A 20,493-nucleotide genomic window follows, 5' to 3' on the forward strand; every position below is an offset into this window, starting at 1 on the left:
AAATACTGTACTGAGAATATCTTTGAAGTTTTACGAAACTATGTTATAGCATTGATGAAAGATGCCTACTGTTCAAAACACCACTATCAAACCGCTACTATCAAAAGGAGCTCTGCATGAATAACAGTGAGAGTCGAAACTACAGTGTGCTGTTGAAACGTGGAGAATGCTGTGGAGTGTAGTGCTTATTCGTGAACCCCATACATGTCCCATTAAACTTGGAAATTTGTGGTAAATACCTATGGGACCAAACTGCTGAGGTCATTGGTCCCTAAGCTTACACGCCACTTAAACTAAATTACGCTAAGGACAACACACACATCTATGCCCGAGGGAGAACTCGAACCTCCCATTACATGTTCCTCTCACGTTCCTGTTGATCTTATGAGTCACGTACACAAGAGGTGAGAATATCTCATAGAAATCACTACACAGCTTATTATAAAATATCGTCATTACTACGAGGGAACTTGAGAAAGTACACTACTGGCCATTAAAATTGCTACACCAAGAAGAAATGCAGATGATAAACGGGTATTCATTGGACAAATATATTATACTAGAACTGACAGTTGATTACTTTTTCACGCAATTTGGGTGCATAGATCCTGAGAAATCAGTACCCAGAACAACCACCTCTGGCCGTAATTACGGCCTTGATACGCCTGGGCATTGAGTCATACAGAGTTTGGATGACGTGTAGAGGTACAGCTGCCCATGCAGCTTCTACACAATACCACAGTTCATCAAGAGTAGTGACTGGCGTATTGTGACGACCCAGTTGCTCGGCCACCATTGACCAGACGTTTTCAATTGGTGAGAGATCTGGAGAATGTGCTGGCCAGAGTAGCAATCGAACATTTTCTGTATCCAGAAAGGCCCGTACAGGACCTGCAACCTGCGGTCGTGCATTATCCTGCTGAAATGTGAGGTTTCGCAGGGATCGAATTAAAGATAGAGCCACGGATCGTAACACATCTGAAACGTAACGTCCACTATTCAAAGTTCCGTCAATGCGAACAAGAGGTGACCGAGACGTGTAACCAGTGGCACCACATACCATCACGCTCGGTGATACGCCAGTATTGCCATGACGAATACACGCTTCCAATGTGCGTTCACCGCGATGTCGCCAAACACGGATGCGACCATCATTATGCTGTAAACAGAACCTGAATTCAACCGAAAAAAATGACGTTTGGCCATTCGTGCACCCAGGATCGTCGTTGAGTACACCATCGCAGGCGTTCCTGTCTGTGATGCAGCGTCAAGGGTGACCGCAGCCATTGTCCCCGAGCTGATAGTCCATGCTGCTGCAAACGTCGTAGAACTGTTCGTGCAGATGATTGTTGTCTTGCAAACGTACCCATTTGTTGACCCAGGGATCGAGACGTGGCTGCACGATCAGTTGCAGCCATGCGGATAAGATGCCTGTCATCTCGACTGCTAGTGATACGAGGCCGTTGGGATCCAGCACGGCGTTCCGTATTACCCTCCTGAACCCACCGATTCCATATTCTGCTAACAGTCATTGGATCTCGACCAACGCGAGCAGCAATGTCGCGATACGATAAACCGCAATCGCGACAGGCTACAATCTGACCTTTATCAAAGTTGGAAACGTGATGGTACGAATTTCTCCTCCTTACACGAGGCATCACAACAACGTTTCATCAGGCAACGCCGGTCAACTGCTGTTTGTGTATGAGAAATCGGTCGGAAACTTTCCTCATGTCAGCACGTTGTAGGTGTCGCCACCGGCGCCAACCTTGTGTGAATGTTCTGAAATGCTAATCATTTGCTTATCACAGCATCTTCTTCCTGTCTGTTAAATTTCGCGTCTGTAGCACGTCATCATCGTGGTGTAACAATTTTAATGGCCAGTAGCGTACCACTATGCAGACAAGAGAGGCGCATCGGCAGACGTACTGCTAAGAGATTCATCATAGCATGCGAGTGAAATGGGGCGACAGCTTAGAAACGTACTCCAAAGTTGAAGTATGACGTACAGTACAATTCCTGTGGGCAAAACGTCTAAATTGCTAACAGGTTCGCCATGAAATTCAGGGGCGGCATATGTCACGTCTACCTGTAGTGACATGGGGCCAATCATTTGGTCAATTTGGCTCTGGCGTGAGTGATACTGATCAGGAAGGAAGGCTACCGACATCGACCACAGAGGACTATGTAGAGGCAATCTGTTGTCTGCTCATGCGCGTTCAATTGCGTCTCAAGTACAGTTATGTTCTGTCCAAATGTGTGTTCAGTAAGGAGTCTTCTAAATATGCTACAGGTCTCTCTGATATACACTCCTGGAAATGGAAAAAAGAACACATTGACACCGGTGTGTCAGACCCACCATACTTGCTCCGGACACTGCGAGAGGGCTGTACAAGCAATGATCACACGCACGGCACAGCTGACACACCAGGAACCGCGGTGTTGGCCGTCGAATGGCGCTAGCTGCGCAGCATTTGTGCACCGCCGCCGTCAGTGTCAGCCAGTTTGCCGTGGCATACGGAGCTCCATCGCAGTCCTTAACACTGGTAGCATGCCGCGACAGCGTGGACGTGAACCGTATGTGCAGTTGACGGACTTTGAGTGAGGGCGTATAGTGGGCATGCGGGAGGCCGGGTGGACGTACCGCCGAATTGCTCAACACGTGGGGCGTGAGGTCTCCACAGTACATCGATGTTGTCGCCAGTGGTCGGCGGAAGGTGCACGTGCCCGTCGACCTGGGACCGGACCGCAGCGACGCACGGATGCACTCCAAGACCGTAGGATCCTACGCAGTGCCGTAGGGGACCGCACCGCCACTTCCCAGCAAATTAGGGACACTGTTGCTCCTGGGGTATCGGCGAGGACCATTCGCAACCGTCTCCATGAAGCTGGGCTACGGTCCCGCACACCGTTAGGCCGTCTTCCGCTCACGCCCCAACATCGTGCAGCCCGCCTCCAGTGGTGTCGCGACAGGCGTGAATGGAGGGACGAATGGAGACGTGTCGTCTTCAGCGATGAGAGTCGCTTCTGCCTTGGTGCCAATGATGGTCGTATGCGTGTTTGGCGCCGTGCAGGTGAGCGCCACAATCAGGACTGCATACGACCGAGGCACACAGGGCCAACACCCGGCATCATGGTGTGGGGAGCGATCTCCTACACTGGCCGTACACCACTGGTGATCGTCGAGGGGACACTGAATAGTGCACGGTACATCCAAACCGTCATCGAACCCATCGTTCTACCATTCCTAGACCGGCAAGGGAACCTGCTGTTCCAACAGGACAATGCACGTCCGCATGTATCCCGTGCCACCCAACGTGCTCTAGAAGGTGTAAGTCAACTACCCTGGCCAGCAAGATCTCCGGATCTGTCCCCCATTGAGCATGTTTGGGACTGGATGAAGCGTCGTCTCACGCGGTCTGCACGTCCAGCACGAACGCTGGTCCAACTGAGGCGCCAGGTGGAAATGGCATGGCAAGCCGTTCCACAGGACTACATCTAGCATCTCTACGATCGTCTCCATGGGAGAATAGCAGCCTGCATTGCTGCGAAAGGTGGATATACACTGTACTAGTGCCGACATTGTGCATGCTCTGTTGCCTGTGTCTATGTGCCTGTGGTTCTGTCAGTGTGATCATGTGATGTATCTGACCCCAGGAATGTGTCAATAAAGTTTCCCCTTCCTGGGACAATGAATTCACGGTGTTCTTATTTCAATTGCAATTTTATAAATACAGCTAGTATCTGTTAGGCTCATGTGAAAAATCGCGATGGATACGGAGCCTTAACCTTTCATTCGTGTTAAACACAGCTCTAATGTTAGCTTTATGTAACGAAACCTCAATCTTCTCCGATGTTATACCGAGATGTTTGCAAAATGCCTGTCAGTCCACACTATAATCGTTTGGTTGTTACGTAGTATCTTCTGACGGCTAAATAAACAACCTTTGTTATTGCCGACGTCGGGTTCGACTTGGGAAAATTGTTGCCCAAAGTAGTCTGAAGAACATGTTTCCTGCTTCTCCCTTTTTAAGGGTTAATTACACAAGCAATATTTCTCAATCAAGTCTCTGTCTTAAGGGGAGACGGAATTCAATTTTTATCCCTATTCTGCCAATGCCATTTCACCTTTGGAATGGGTACACTTTTCATAACAATTATAAGTGTTAAATCAGTGAAACTGTTACTGAATCGGTCGCAGGTTCAAATCCTGCCTCGGGCATGGATGTGTGTGATGTCCTTAGGTTAGTTAGGTTTAATTAGTTCTAAGTTCTAGGTGACTGATGACCTCAGAAGTGAAGTCGCATAGTGCTCAGAGCCATTTGAACCCATTTGTTACCGAATGTATGTAACACATATGCCTGCATTCAAAATTAAATACAAGCAATCATTTCCTTCGCTAGGGTAGAGATGCAGAGGCTCTCTTGATGGTGAGTGACGCCACTGCTTCTTTTCTTCCCCAGCATAACAATGGCTGTGACATCAGAGATGGATGGCGAGGCACTATCGTGGTGTCTGCCCACAGCAAGGGGGGGCACATGTTGCCAGGGGTGTCATCTAGTGGCTGTGCTCATACGTTGGCGTCTGGGGTACACCCTGACGATGACATGGGCGGAGCCACAGTGGCTGTCAGCAGCCCAGAAGCGAACTGTCTTAACAGAATTTGCAAGGATAACAAAACCAGTAAAAGATATACTGTGCCTGGAGGTCTGATAGTGGTATGAGACCACCTGATAACTATGCACAGGATGTCCAGAGGGTGCAGTGTTGCGAGAGCACACTGGAAAGAAGATGGTATAAACATTGTGCCCCGAGGGTGCTGACTGAGAAGAGGTAACTGCAGACACCCGGAGTCCATGAACAGTAGAGGTGCTCTGAAGTTGCAGTGAGACTGGATATCATCTCCAACCACAGTGGTTACTGTAGGCAGTGCTGCGACTGCTGCATATCGTGGAACAGATATGGAAGGTGTGGAGTCACATCGAAACGAATGATAAACATACTTCAAAGAAAACTGGACGTTAGCCCACCAAGTGATGGAACAAGGTAGCTGACACCTCCGGTCTATTTGGGGAGTATCACACAAGTTCCGAGCAAGTTTACAAAAACCTAAGTTACTAATTGACTTGGACTGAGATACTTGGAAAACGTCGCCAAAAACATGGACGAAACTGTAAAATCCTTGAAACCATGGCCAGTGGTGGGACGAAACTTGAAATCCTTGAAGTCGCCGCCATTGGTGGGACGGAAAGGTAGAAGCCATATCCAGTGCTGAAATGGAACAGGAACGGTAGCGCTGGAGCCATTGGTGGCGCTGGAACAAGTGAAAAATGTTTACCCTTGTCACCAATTGAGGCCATCGCCAGAAGCTGGGACAAAACTGGAAGATTGCATCCTCATCACCAATTGTTATGGAACGAAATATGATGAAGCTGTCGCCAGGAAATGGGACATAACTGGAGATAGTGGTGACGCTGGAACCAGAGAGAAATGTTTAGCTGTATCACCAGTTGTTCTGGTCCACGTTAGGTTCTCTGAAGAAATACTGATGCTCAAGGTAGATTGTTAATAACATAAATGCTTCTCATCCTCTTTTCTGGAGCTTAATTACACAAGAGATAGTGAGCCGTGGAAAATTTTGCTGTTTTGAAGAGAGCGCCGCAGCGTGTAGTGTGAAGCAGTCGCCCTCCGTTTCTGGCGGTGGCGCCGCTGTGGCAATCGCAGCTTTGGTGTCTCCCTCTAGCGGGAAAGCAGAAAGGTTGCCTGTTCACGTGCATTTAAGTGGCGCTATCAGCTCGGTCTGGAGTTAGTCTGAGTCAGTCAGTCGGAGGCAGTTGGTCAACCAGGGCGGTCTGTCAGTCTTGGCGAGTCTGGTCAGTTGGTCAGCCAAGTTAGTCTGAGTCTGACGCTCGTCCACATTGGTGAGGCGGTTAGTGTCTGTCTGTCGTCCGGAGTGCTAGTATGTGTTAAGCCGCCAGTCTGCTCGAGTTTGCTCAGGCAAGGGGCATTGGCGGTTGGATCGATCGGTAGGTCGGTCGCGCACTGGGACACAAGATGACTTGTCCGACTTGAGCGTCGGCGCATGTGAGGTCGCCACGTGAGTCCAGTGGCCGCGCCGTATAGCGAGGCGTGGTGGCTTCGCGTCCAACACGAGAGCAATGGGAGTCAACCCACGACATCAGTCTGGCCGGTGCGAGCTGCGACGCCGTGAGACGGGAGATCGGCGCGTCTTCCTCCTTCCGTTGAAGCGGCTGGCAGCGGACAGTTCGGGAGAGCGTTTTGGGGGTGCTGCGCCAGGTCTTTTCCAGAAACCGCAGTTATTAGAAGTTAAGTGATTAGTGATATGTTGTTTCAGTTACTTGTTAAATTCTACTTGTGTTCTTGGTCAGTCTCTCGTCCCTAGCTTGCTCGGCTGTCTCTCGTCCGCATTTGTTAGACAGTTAGTGTCTGTCTATCGGTCTGCCGTACGTTAATAGCTGCGTCTGTCATGCTTGTTGGATTCGCGGTTAACGAATTTATTGCTTAAAAGCCGAATTCTTGAAATATGTTTTTATCTTGCCTGTCATCTTGCGAGGTGGTATATGTGTAATGTAGAGCATGTTGTACGTTTTATGTGAATCTGCATTTTATGTGTTTTATTTAAATAGTCATTTTAAGTTATAAGGTTACCACCCTTCCACTGTATGAGTCCTTTAAAAAAATTGCACTTTCGGTGACAAATAATTTGAGTGTTGTATCATTTCCATCCCTCTTACGGGGTGCATAGTTTACGTGTTTGTGTCAGTTGTTAAAACTTTTTTTGTTTAAAGTAATCTGGTGTGTTGCAGATTTGCACCAGTGTACTCTTTCAGAGGTTGTTGTGAGCGGTCATGAGTACAGACGTGTTGAAAGGGAGCAGGCAAGCTTCTCAGCCCCAAGGCTCATACTGTTAATATTGTTCTGTCTGCCTCCAAATAAAATTGTAACTTGATATTTCGAGGGTACTTTCTGCTTATAATTTTAAATCTGTTTTGAAAAAGCTTTTAGGAATAAAATTCGCATTTGTTAAAAGTAATTTCATTTTCCATCAGTTACTTCCTGGCAACTACTTCCACGTTGACCTAGTGTGATTATTATGTTCTTGATGAATCGCTAGTAAAAAATTTTTGAAAGTGTAAATTAACGGTTCAGATAGTTATCAGTCAAGTCTCTGTCTTAAGTGGGTGAGAAACGGTACGTTCGGTGGGCTGGCAGCCAGGGAAGATGAGTCACTATTTCTAGGGTTATAATTAATGTCTCACATGGTGCAATAATTGCCGCTAGTTGCACCAACACTACAACACACCATTACACCAAAATCCTGGATGTCTGCTAAAGTAGAGGCCAAGTCCCGATGTAGCAAGGCGAAGGCTGCTGGCAGCTCAATGTAGCATCAAAGGCGAAGACCCAATGTCGATAGAATGGCTGGAGTTGGAGGGTAGGCTACTCAAGGTTCAAGGAAAGACTCTGAAAGATGAATTAGCAGTAGCAGCCAGTGTAGAGCCCAGGGAACTCGTCCGTGGAGAGCTCAACGTGAACTGCTGTTCTTTCGTTGTGTGCCGATATAAATAAGGTCGCTGTGTACGAATATCGTGTGATCTGCCTCTGGGCTCATAACACACGGAGGTGAAATTGTGTCCAGGATAGCAGCACCGTCGTTCTGGATGCACGAACTGCTGTCAGCAAGCTGGAGCCTGTTGTGGCAACTGCCGAAGATTCTGTCGACAACAAATCAGCCTTTTCTGTGTGAACACACAAGGCGAGGGGTGGTCAGGGTTGGGTTTGCGAGCATGCAGGCTGGCGGCAGAGGCTGACGCCGGATGCTTCTCTACCTGCAGGACGAGACTGAACGTCTGGTTGCTGTCGTACAGGCGCGTAGCCACAAAACGGCAATCTTCTTTTCCATTATCTCCTGTCGTTACGATTTGGCGTGTTCAATTAACATTACGTAGCCGGTTGGCAATGTTAGAGCTGTACGGTTGCCGGATGTCCTTCCTGTAACCAATCCTCTACCATTGAGACAGAATTTGTGTATCGCCATTGCCTATGTCTAATGTTATCCGAGTGAAAGTGTGCTAACTTCCCTTACATGTTTACGAATCGTCTAACTGAGGCCAGACACTGGATTCACCTAGTCAGATGTGGGGAAATCGCCTAAAAACCACATCAAGGCTGTCTGGCGCTCCACCCCTCGTCGTTAATCCGCCAGGCGGATCCCATACGGGGCCGGTGCGCCTTCCCTAATCACGGAAGCGACGCTGCTATCCTGGGGAGTCATGTGTGAAAAAAAACTATGTCTTCTGCAAATAAAACGCCGCTTACCTAAAGAAAAGAACGTACTGTTCTGTACAGTATCTCGAGGGAAAGGCAAAGCGTAAAACAGGACGTTCTGAAATTCTAGTGGTGTAGGCGGATGAAACAGGTGTATTACAGGACTTCTACACGTTGAAGTTCAGAAAGCTTTGCTCTGTATTTCTGAATTTGGCAATGAAACTATAAGAAAATAAATTTACCAAGTGTGCTTCATTAATATCATACGGAATGTTATACTGCATCATTTCTACACATAAAAATAAAGTAACCGTCGTCTAGTTGCGTGCAATATAAGCACATATTTAGAAAAGTCCTATAGACACCCGTTTTACCCACTATGTGTATTTGTACGACACACTTATTTCATTCCAAAATACATCCTTGACAAGTTCCAAATAAAACTAGCGTTCATAAACACAAAACTGGAAATATAATTGGCTTCCACTATTTAAATCACCACTTGAACTTGGCACACAAAGAAATTGATTACACAGCCAAAAAATTAAAAGTATTTAATCCCGTCCGTCAGTTTAAATAACTTTAATAATTACAAAACAAATATAGACGCTATGGCCATACAAATGAAGAACCTACATTACTACAATTTAAAAATTTAATTCGAATTGTTTCACAGCTTAAGTTCCGTATCAGAAGTCAGGAACAGAAAAATGGTTCGTGTGTGTGTGTGTGTGTGTGTGTGTGTGTGTGTGAGTGAGTGAGTGAGTGAGTCCGCGCATTGCACTTCACATGATTATTTTAAATATTTTTATTGAACGAAGTTAATGTGCGCCAATTATGTTTTCATTACAAAAGTCACAAATTGTCTCTTTACTGCTTAAGGATGACGTTGGCAGGCTACGCTCCCTTTTGGGTTTCACATTCTAATAGCTCGTTATGGAAACTCCAGAATGCTCTGTGCAGCGTGTCTCAAGGAATGGCAGTGATTTCGTCTTCAGTCTTCGGTCTCAGTTCAAGAACAGTTGTAGGACTTGTGAGGTACACGTTGCTTCTAAAATGTCGCACTGAAAGAAATCGCTCACACTAAGATCAGGGGATATCGTAGCCCATGGAATGTCACCGCGACGTGAAATGAAGCGCATTCAAAACAATTGGCGAACGGCTTCCTTCTATTGTAAAGCCGAAAGTGACGCGTTTCCGTCCTGCTAAAACCATACGTTTTCGATGTTAAGATCGTGCAGTCTCGATGTAAAGAATGTTTCAAACATATTAACACATGGAAATCATGTTATTGTTGTTACATATTCAAAAAATTAAAGGTCAATGACACAATAAAATGACACAGCGCACAATTCGTGTACTGTAACCTTGGCGCTACGTTATGGACGCTCGTGAATCTCACAAAGATTTCCCTGTCCCCAGCGACGAAAACTCTGTTTATCAACGTATCTATCAAGGTGGAAAGTGGTCTTTGTCTAGAATTCTTATGTTGTTGAGGAATCTGGTGTCGTCGTTGATTTTAGCCAACACCCGTTCGCTAATCTTCCTACGCGACACATGATCTCGTGGATTTATCTGCTGCACAATCTATGATTTATAGAAATGGAACCTTAATTCTTGCAGAATTCTTTGTACGATTCGTCGTTAAATCTATAATTGCAATGTTCTCTGGAGTATACACCATTCGAACACCACCTGGAAGCTTCTTCTTCAACACTGAACCAGGTTCTTCAAAATTACGCTTGAGGAGACTGCGAGACGTCCATGGCGCCCTATATCTCTAAAGATCCTTTGCACAGTAGTCACGCTGTCACCCTGCTTGAAAACCGGCCGCACAATGGTCGCACGTTCCACAGCACTCCAATGCTCTGCGATTACTAAACCGAAACAGCTAAGGATAGAAACTTAAAATTTGGAGAGGGTTTGAACTTGTACTATAGACATCGATTAAGATGGAATTTTCGAAATTCCATCCCTAAGGGTGTGAAATAGCGGATGAATTTTTTTAAATACATAGCTGTTAATTCGATTTTGAAGCGAGAACTACAAAAATAAGCATTTGCCTACTCTGTCAGAAATAAAGAAATAAGTGTTTCATGATTTTTGTTAATTCAGCCACTGAGTGGGTAAAGTAGTGTGTGAAAGACTTTTTCAGTAAATTATTACTTACGTACCAAAAAGTGTTGTTAAAGCTACATCTATGAAAATTCGTATTTCACTTCTCAGTTGGATATAAAAACGTAAGGGTTACGGTCTTTTCGAAAATTCAGCTACTAAGGGGATAAAATAGGGGAACAAAGTTTTCACGGAAATATTTCATTATGCAATAGTTTGTTAGACTAAAATTCTGAAAATTTGCATTTCACTTCTCGATCAGAAATTTAAAAAAAAAATAGCTTTTTCTTTTGGAAATTCAACCCCTAAGGGGCTGAAATAGCGGATCAAAAATTTTATGAAACTATTTTGTTATACTAAAACAGTTTTAAAGCTAAATCTAAGAAAATCGTATTTGAATTCTAAGGAAATATATGCCTAGGGATGACAGTTTTTAAGGAAACATCACCAAAAGAAATCGAAAGGCACCATTAACAAAGGTGTCATACTATAGCTGCCAGAATCGCCGTTTGGTCGGAAGTAAATTCGTAAAATACCATGCTTCTGTGGTCTTAATTAGCGTGCAAAGTTTAGAAGATGTCGCAGTTTCTGAACAACAACAAAATTCGGTTAAAGGGAAAAAGTATGTGCTGACCATACTGTCACCGCGAGCGAAGCTGCGGCCGCTAAGCCAATATTACTGTGTAATGACGCTCTCTGCTTTCTGGTGACTTAGATGTTGAAGACACGTTGCTCAGAAAATGTTCTGCTGATACACTCTCTGTGTTGCAGACAAGTACTGCGTACCGGGAACTACGTACATGGACGACTGTAACGTGTGCCGGTGTGGAGACGACGGCATATCGGCAGCCTGTACGCTCAAGGGCTGCGGTGGAAATTAAAATCCAGGTCAGTACTATCCTCACACTTACTTCTTTAAACCGCTAGCCACCCACCCACTCCCTCCCTTTTCACACTATCTTCTATTACGTTTCGGTATCCGTCGCTGTTGGCTTGTATTTTTTACTGTGTCTTACACTATCCATACACACAGATTGAATCATAAATAATAGAGAAAACTGACGCTGCTGAAAGTACCCCATAATAGAGGCTAAAATCACAGTTAAACGTAGTAGCAAGCGAACCGTTTGCGATATATAAGCGAACATGTGGTTACGAGATGCCGCTAGTTTCACTACGCAGTTTGTCCTATTTGTATTCTTCATCTTAAAAGTGAACTTTTAGATTAAGTTCTCACGTAATACGTCTCAAAGTTGTCCCATGTTACACGAGTCATTATCGCTTATGGATGCAGTATTCCGTTCGTCTCTGCAGCGAATTACGAATTCTCTCAAACACTGCCCAGTCACACCATAAAGCTTAACAAGGACATGTACGAAAGAACACACACCATATCCATATAAGTATATAGTTCTGGCAATACCGCCCATGATCTTCCTCTTCTGTGCGGATGCACACATATTACCCGAACTCTTACTGGACTTGGTAAGAACGTCTTCCACGAGTAATGAGTATGTTGGGTAGGGACACTACGAATGTGGATCTCGCGGGAAGAGCCCGTGAGATAGTACCTGCAGTCGCACTCTCCTCTGTACCATCGGAAGCTCAGATGGATAGAGCGTTTGCCATGTAAGCAGGAGATCACGGGTTCGAGTCCCGGTCGGGGCACACATTTTCACCTGTCGCTGTTGATATATATCAACGCCCGTCCGCAGCTGAAGGTATTAATATATAATTCTAAATTCAATTAACAATGCGTGCTTCATTTATATGCTGCAGAACAATTTTGTTCCGCTTTTTTTACCAACAAGGTTACCGACGGAGACACTATGGTTCATGCAATATGGAGATCTTCCTCAAACAGCAAATGTTTTTCTGGATGTCCTGCACTAGCATTCTGGGCACCGTATGATGTCCCATCGATATGAAGGAGGTTTTCAGGGCGGTTCAATGTAGCCACCACACACCCCCAAAAAAAGAATGCCTCTGATTATTTCTTATGTGGACATGTGAAGCAGACAGTCTACCAAAATAAACAACCTAATCTAATGCAACGGCGAGCAGCAACCACAATAGTGGTAGCTCTCTGCTGTCAGTTACATCTATGACTGAATTTGAGATAAGTCGCCGGCCGAAGTGGCCGTGCGGTTAAAGGCGCTGCAGTCTGGAACCGCAAGACCGCTACGGTCGCAGGTGCGAATCCTGCCTCGGGCATGGATGTTTGTGATGTCCTTAGGTTAGTTAGGTTTAACTAGTTCTAAGTTCTAGGGTACTAATGACCTCAGCAGTTGAGTCCCATAGTGCTCAGAGCCATTTGAACCTTTTTGAGATAAGTCGTATAATACACTACGAGGGGCATTCAATAAGTAAAGCAACACATATTTTTTCTCTGCCAATTTAGATTGAAAAACTGCAAAAATTTGTTGTTTCACGTTGCGAAATATTCCCGTCTCAGCCCCTACAGTATCGTGAAGTTCCAGTAGGTGGTGGCACCATACATAGCCCACAAAATGGGATCTGTAAAAGAGATGCGTTCCAAGTAGAGAGCTGCCTTTGAGTTTCTTTCGGCTGAAAACCAGAGCATCGCATATATGCATAAGCGTTTGCAGAATGTTTACTGAGACTTGGCAGTAAACAAAACAACGGTGAGTCGTTGGGCGAGGCGTCTCTCTACATCGCAACAAGGTCGCGCAAAACTCTCCACTCTCACGAATACCAGCTGGTCGCCCACAGCTGTGTCTCCTGCAATGTTGGAACGTGCGCACACACTCATTCGAGGTGATCAAACACCTTGCCGCTCAACTGGACGTTTTTGCTGGTAGTGCTGATAAAGTCGTCCACCAATTACGGTACACAAAGGTGTGTATTCGCAGGGTTTCTCCAGTTTGACCCAATGAAGGACGCATTCCGCGGGAAGCAGTACGTGGATGATCGGGAGGTTATTGATGCAGCTAAACATTGGCTCTGGCATCGACCAGTAGTGTGGTACCATGCGGGCATACAGACGCTCCCAGTAAGGTGGAGTAAGACCGCTGCCTTCAACGGAAACTGCGTTGAAAAATAGCGTTTTGCAGCCAAGAGTGGGGAATAATATGGGGTATTGGAATCCTGAATAACACCAATTTGCTTGCAGGAAAAAAGTTTTGCGTTACTTATTGAACGCCCCTCGTACAACTAACAGTCACAATATTGGAATGGCTCCAGGTAAAAATAAGTGCAACGATGATTTGTTTGGCGCTTTTGTTTTCCTTTAGCTTTAGTACACTACCTACCCCTCAACAATAACACTATTTACGCTTCAGCAATTATTTCATTTAGCCATCAACAACTGCAAAAATCAGTTTTTTAAAATATATGTACACTACTGGCCATTACAATTGCTACACCAAGAAAAAGTGCAGCTGATAAACGGATATTCATTGGACAAATATATTATACTAGAACTGATATGTGATTACATTTTCACGTAATTTGGGTGCATAGATCCTGAGTAATCAGTACCCAGAACAACCACCTCTGGCCGTAATAATGGCATTGATACGCCTGGGCATTGAGTCAAAAGAGCTTGGATGGCGTCTACAGGTGCAGCTCTCCATGCAGCTTCAACACGATACCACAATTCATCAAGAGTAGTGACTGGCGTATTGAGAGGAGCCAGTTGCTTGGCCACCATTGACCAGATGTTTTCAATTGGTGAGAGATCTGGAGAATGTGCTGGCCAGAGTAGCAATCGAACATTTTCTGTATCCAGAAAGGCCCGTACAGGACCTGCAACATGCGGTCGTGCATTATCCTGCTGAAATGTAGGGTTTCGCAGGGATCGAATTAAAGGTAGAGCCACGGATCGTAACACATCTGTTCAAAGTTCCGTCAATGCGAACAAGAGGTGACCGAGACGTGTAACCAATGGCACCCCATACCGTCACGACGGGTGATACGCCAGTATGGCGATGACGAATACACGCTTCCAATGTGCGTTCACCGCGATGTCGCCAAACACGGATGCAACCATCATGATACTGTAAACAGAACCTGGATTCATCCGAAAAAATGACGTTTTGCCATTCGTGCACCTAGGTTCGTCGTTGAGTACACCATCGCAGGCGCTCGTGTCTGTGATGCAGCGTCAAGGGTAACGGCAGCCATTGTCTCCGAGCTGATAGTCCATGCTGCTGCAAACGCCGTCGAACTGTTCGTGCAGATGGTTGTTGTCTTGCAAACGTCCCCATTTATTGACTCAGGGATCGAGACATGGCTGCACGATCCGTTACAGCCATGCGGATAAGATGCCTGTCATCTCTTGACTCAGGGATCGAGACATGGCTGCACGATCCGTTACAGCCATGCGGATAAGATGCCTGTCATCTCGACTGCTAGTGATACGAGGCCGTTGGGATCCAGCACGGGGTTCCGTATTACCCTCCTGAACCCACCGATTCCATTTTGTGCTAACAGTCATTGGATCTCGACCAACGCGAGCAGCAATGTCGCGATACGATAAACCGCAATCGCGATAGGCCCAATCCGACCTATATCAAAGTCGGAAACGTGATGGTACGCATTTGTCCTCCTAACACGAGGCATCACAACAACTTTTCACCAGGCAAGGCCGGTCAACTGCTGTTTGTGTATAAGAAATCGGTTGGAAACTTTCCTCGTGTCAGCACGTTGTAGGTGTCGCCACCGGTGCCAACCTTGTGTGAATGCTCTGAGAAGCTACTCATTTGCATATCACAGCATCGTCTTCCTGTCGGTTAAATTTCGCGTCTGTAGCACATCATCTTCGTGGTTTAGCAATTTTAATGACCAGTAGTGTAGTAACATATTACTTTGAAACAAGTAAACAACATGTCTTCTTCATTAGATTTGTTGGAGATCACACTTTGTTTTCCGCGCAGGTATTGTCCACGAGCTCACCTTGCTGTTGGAGAAGGGGTCAGCTGCAATACGACGCCCTCCATCTGCCTGCGATGTACTTCTAGGACATGACGCGCTTTCAGTGAATACTGTCTGTACCATTGCTTTATTCGTTTCAAAATCTTTTGTTGTGTTTTGTAGCCAATAAAGAAAATGTTCTGCAATTCTGAAGAACATTGTAAAAATATTTAACATTTTCAATAATTATTTTTACAGAAGATGACGAAAGCTATAGCTTCCCGCTTTCAAAGAGAAAAAAGAACCTCGAAGCACATCACAACGTAAACATACTGAGAATAGTGACGTAATGTACGCAGGCGTTTTAGCTCTGGCTCGTTACGAAACGATGTTTGAAATGAAAATGAGACAAACTAAATATTTGACTTAAGAAACCAGCCACGTGTAACACTTAAGACTTCGAGAGACCGGTAAAAATTCTCTTCTCACATACAACACAAGTGTTGCAGTAAAAGAGAGTCGCTGAAAAGAAAAGAACTTAGCTACAACGATATATTTATTTCATATTCTCCGTATAGTGCCGGTTGGAGCACCGACAGAGACAATCAGAAACAAGTATCTGTTTTCGTCTACAGTCGCAGTTCCTTTATTTTGTCTACCTTCTACCGGTTTTTGTACACAGTACCAACCGCCGTCCATTGCGACGCGTCTTCATGAACCATTTAATATTTCAAGAATGAGTTCCGTTCGTTCTTTTTTCTGAAAAGTAATTCTACGAGTCTATTACGAAAATGAATGATTTACGTACAGTTCCATGTTCGTGTAAGAGCGATAACACACTAAGAAGCCAGCGCTCCTAGCTTGTTTCATTTTTCATGTTATATGACTAGTTACGACAGTGAGTCGTTCATTGTTGCCTTTGTTCTGATCGGGATTACATATGGAAAAAGCACTTCTGCACAAATGAAAGTAAGTTTCTTGTTCTAATTGGAATAATAATTAACAAAAAGGGCTATTTAATCTTCTTTACGTAATTTCCTACCCTTTTATTATCCTAAAGAAGTTTAATGTGGCCACTGTAATTATGTTAGTGGAAGATAGTGTGTATTTGCGTGTTATAGTTAAATTATTTTCATCTTCAAGAGCAATTTCTTGGATCTACTGTTTAACAGAACTTGCATATATATTACTTTGGAGAACGGATCTTTGCTAATAGTCCAGTGTTTAAGTCAGAGATGTCATTCAATCGAGGTAACCATCTTCTCGGCTGCGACGAATTTATAACTGATACTCACGAAATATTGTGGCAACCAAATGAAATAAAGATTTCATTATCTTCTTGTAGTAAGATAAAGTCAAATACCAGTAGAGGTTAGTTATACCACCCTCTGATCAAAACATCATAGCACGTGGTTGAAATAATTATGAAGAAACATTTACAAAGTACCTCTCAATAATAGCGAACGTGTGGTACACAGTGCAGTCTTAAAATATGCAGCTAGCATCTTAACCCTCGCACTTACCAGTCACGATGACTTCTCAAGTAGGTGTGTCAGAAACTAAGGGTAAAGTTCAATATTAAGCATTAAATAGATGCAAACCGCGGCCTGCAGTTCCCACCATGTACAGAGTTTCTTCATAAAAAAACTGTAAAAAGTAGCATAAAGTATGAACTTTTTGAAATTACACAATAAAACAAAGAATAAAACAGTCCCCACTGTAACAAAATATTAAAAGCAAAATAGCGAATGTAGGAGGCCATGTTTGCATTCACCGTTTTATGTGGTTTATTTAGCTATAAAACATTAATAGGAGCATGGACCAGTTAATAGCGTTTGTAACCCCCCACCCCCCTTCCTAATCGGCTTACTGGATTGCGATATAATTGACCATAACGAGGTATGCTTAACGAAATTTTACAGTGAGTATAGCTATCGTTACCGGAGTTAAATAATACTAGTTAGTAGGAAGAAAGTGAACCACAGACTCTTCTGAAGGAAGAATCTATTTTTAACCTAATCTAAATACTGATAATAATTTTGAAATGGATGGAACATAGTGAAATCGCTCAGGAACCACACAGAGGGGAAAAGGGTACCGCGTAATATTTTTAGTATAAGTAATGCTGATAATACAAAAATACTAAGGTGATGACAAAGAAGATTAAGCAAATAATCACTGGCGTAGCAACGCATTTACAGAACCTAACAGTTAGTGAGAAAATAAATGATCAGAAAACACTGAGTTTGCAGTTACTTAATCGGAAATACTAAATTTTGAAAGTAAAGTTAAATGAAGTTTCTGGCTAAATGACTGACTGACTTGCCTGAAACTTTGTTACATAAAAATAACTTTCAGTAAACTCAGCATAACGTAATGCAAAATTTGAAAAGGGCTAGCAATTTACTTTTAATTACTGAAAGATTGATTTTAATTTACTATAAGCAAATGAGCAACCGATTTACTTTTGACAAAAGAACAATGAGATATGTACCAAGCCAGCAGAAGCTACTCGTCGCCCTAAATACAGAATAAATGAAACTGCACACTCTTAATTTGTGTTGCATCTTCAGTTATTAGTTGTGGCAGTGAAATTTTACGTTACTTTCAATGATTGAAGTTTACATTCAAAACCGTAAATAAGTTAAGCCTCTGTTATGGAATATATGAATGAACAGTTACTGAAGCAACAAAATTTAGACTGAAACTGGTCGTTAGCAAACAAACTGCAAGTAAGTAATAATCAATTTTCATATTTTTGCGACATTCGGTGATTTCATTAAAAGGAAAGGGACTCTACTTGGTAATGATGTCTGAGGATAATGACAGCGCAGTTACCTTACAAGTTTAAACAACTGCAGGTTATTATTCACGAAAGTTAATCGAAAATTGTGAAAGAAATGCCTCTACAATTTTAGCTGTGCTTTGTCACTTAACAGTCTTACGATGTTGTAGCTGTGCGGACGACAAAAAATGTAGCCGACGACAGTGCTGAGCTGCTGCTGTTGCTGCTGCTGGTTGAGAACGACGGGTCGTCTCCAGAGCTACGGACAGTTATGGGACAGGCAGGAGATGGAATTGCAGCTTCCTCCGCCTGACCACTCCTACCGTGCTATGTTTTCTTGGCTTGTATTCAGCAGTTTACAACATTTTCATTATAATTACAACCAGTTATACACAGTCAGAAACGAGTACACTATTGAGACGCCCTGCTTAAGTCCGCAGGACAGAACAGGTAGTTAGAATTGTGGAAAGGGGCCGAAAGGGAGCTGTCAGTTACACTCAAACTTTATTTAGTTGTCCAAACAATACAGCAAAAACTTTTGAACTTAGTTATCGCCTAAATAGGCCACACTATCTTGTGTCTTAAGGGCACAACCACTAAAATTTAAAACTTGTTGAAAGCCATTAACTTAAAATTCAGACTCAAAACAGAATATTTAGAAGGCAAAAAGCCTCACGTAAGTAAGTTCTATAACTTGGCTGAAGGTCCAACAAATGTAACACTTGAAAAGCAAACAAGTTTAATTTAAAGATGGCTGAAGGCTTATGATTTAAGACTGCAGGTAAAATTAATTAAAAAAAACACAAGGCAGAAGGCCTTATCTTCAATTAGGCTGAAGGTCCCTCACAGTCTGATACTTGAAAGACAAGAACTTTATTTTAAAAACGGCTGAAGGCCGATGACTTAAAACAACTAAAATAATTTTTAGTAGGCAGAAGGCACAAATACTTATCTTTAAACAATATTTTACACAGGATGAAGGCCCAAACAATCTAAGATTTAACAAGTAAGGAATTTAAATTTTAAAGTGGCTGAACGCCCATTATTGAAAAACACAACTACAATAAATTTTCAAAAGGCAGCAGGCCCAAAGCTTTATCCAAAAAATATTTTAAATGTGGCTGAAGGCCCAAACAATGCAAGATTTGACAAGTAAGGAACTTTCAATTCTAAAACGGCTGAAGGCCCATTGTTAAAAACCCAACCAAAAGCATACAAATTCAAACCATCGGCTATAAGCCATTAAAATACACAATCAAACACCAATAACAAAAGGCAGTACAGCCAGCGGCGCTGAGAAGTTTCTGGGGGTCGGTCTGCACTTGAAATATTAACGTTCACTTAGGCGACACAGGTAGTCGGTACCAACTATATCCAATCTGCAGGCAACCCAAACAAAAGACAGTCAACGGACCCATCGACAAGACGCCTTGCTTTCCACCTGACCAGTGCACAAGGAACTCCAAAGCCAAAAGGTAAAAGGCGTAGCCGCCCACAACCAAGTATGCATAAGCTGTCAAAACTAAACACACATGTTGGACAGCGACAACACGGTGAGGAAAGGACACAGCATGAATTTTACGTCAGCAGCCAGGGCAGGTAACCCGAACGCAAACGGCCACAAGGCAGTTAATTCCGCTGATGCACTTGGACTTCAGATAACCAAAAATCAGTTAAACTCCATCGGATTGTGGTCAACTCGAACACTCGCTGTTGCTCACGGAAATACCTCCCCAATAGCCAACCATGAAAACCAACGGCACAATGTGAACAGTCTGGCTTCGGTAATTAAATCACCACTCAACTTTGATGTCCTGGGTCGGCAAGACACGAACCTCGTAGCAATCGGAACAGCTCCCACACACTGCGTAGAGACCGCCAGCGGGCCCGGCCCACTGCATCGCGCGGAGATTTCCTGACTGATCTACACCAACCGACCGACTGCCACACATCAGCACGGAGATAGCACTAAAATAAGTGAGCAGTCGACATCACAAGCTACACACAGTTTCACGAACACTTGCACGAAGGACTAGACAATGGTAACGGCAGCGACTGTGCAATAACAAGGACGAATCACTGGTCGGCACACGCAGGTAACCCATAAGCGATCGCCTGCCAACATACGAGGTCCATTGAAGTTCTAAGGCCTCCGATTTTTTTTTTCTAATTAACTACTCACCCGAAATCGATGAAACTGGCGTTACTTCTCGACGTAATCGCCCTGCAGACGTACACATTTTTCACAACGCTGACGCCATGATTCCATGGCAGCGGCGAAGGCTTCTTTAGGAGTCTGTTTTGACCACTGGAAAATCGCTGAGGCAATAGCAGCATGGCTGGTGAATGTGCGGCCACGGAGAGTGTCTTTCATTGTTGGAAAAAGCCAAAAGTCACTAGGAGCCTGGACAGGTGAGTAGGGAGCATGA

At 44.1% G+C, this 20,493-nt stretch overlaps 1 long non-coding RNA gene across 1 annotated transcript in view; it reads left to right on the plus strand.

Annotated features, from left to right (window-relative positions):
* The window catches only part of LOC124712517, a 64,815-nt gene extending 49,382 nt beyond the window's left edge, over positions 1 to 15,433 (plus strand). Inside the window, exons 3-4 of the long non-coding RNA XR_007005585.1 lie at positions 11,176 to 11,292; positions 15,303 to 15,433. This is a non-coding gene — a long non-coding RNA (uncharacterized LOC124712517). The remainder of the gene's footprint in view (positions 1 to 11,175; positions 11,293 to 15,302) is intronic.
* The last annotated feature ends 5,060 nt before the right edge of the window (positions 15,434 to 20,493 follow it).

The sequence above is a fragment of the Schistocerca piceifrons genome, chromosome 8 (assembly GCF_021461385.2).
Source record: "Schistocerca piceifrons isolate TAMUIC-IGC-003096 chromosome 8, iqSchPice1.1, whole genome shotgun sequence".
Classification (NCBI taxonomy): domain Eukaryota; kingdom Metazoa; phylum Arthropoda; class Insecta; order Orthoptera; family Acrididae; genus Schistocerca; species Schistocerca piceifrons.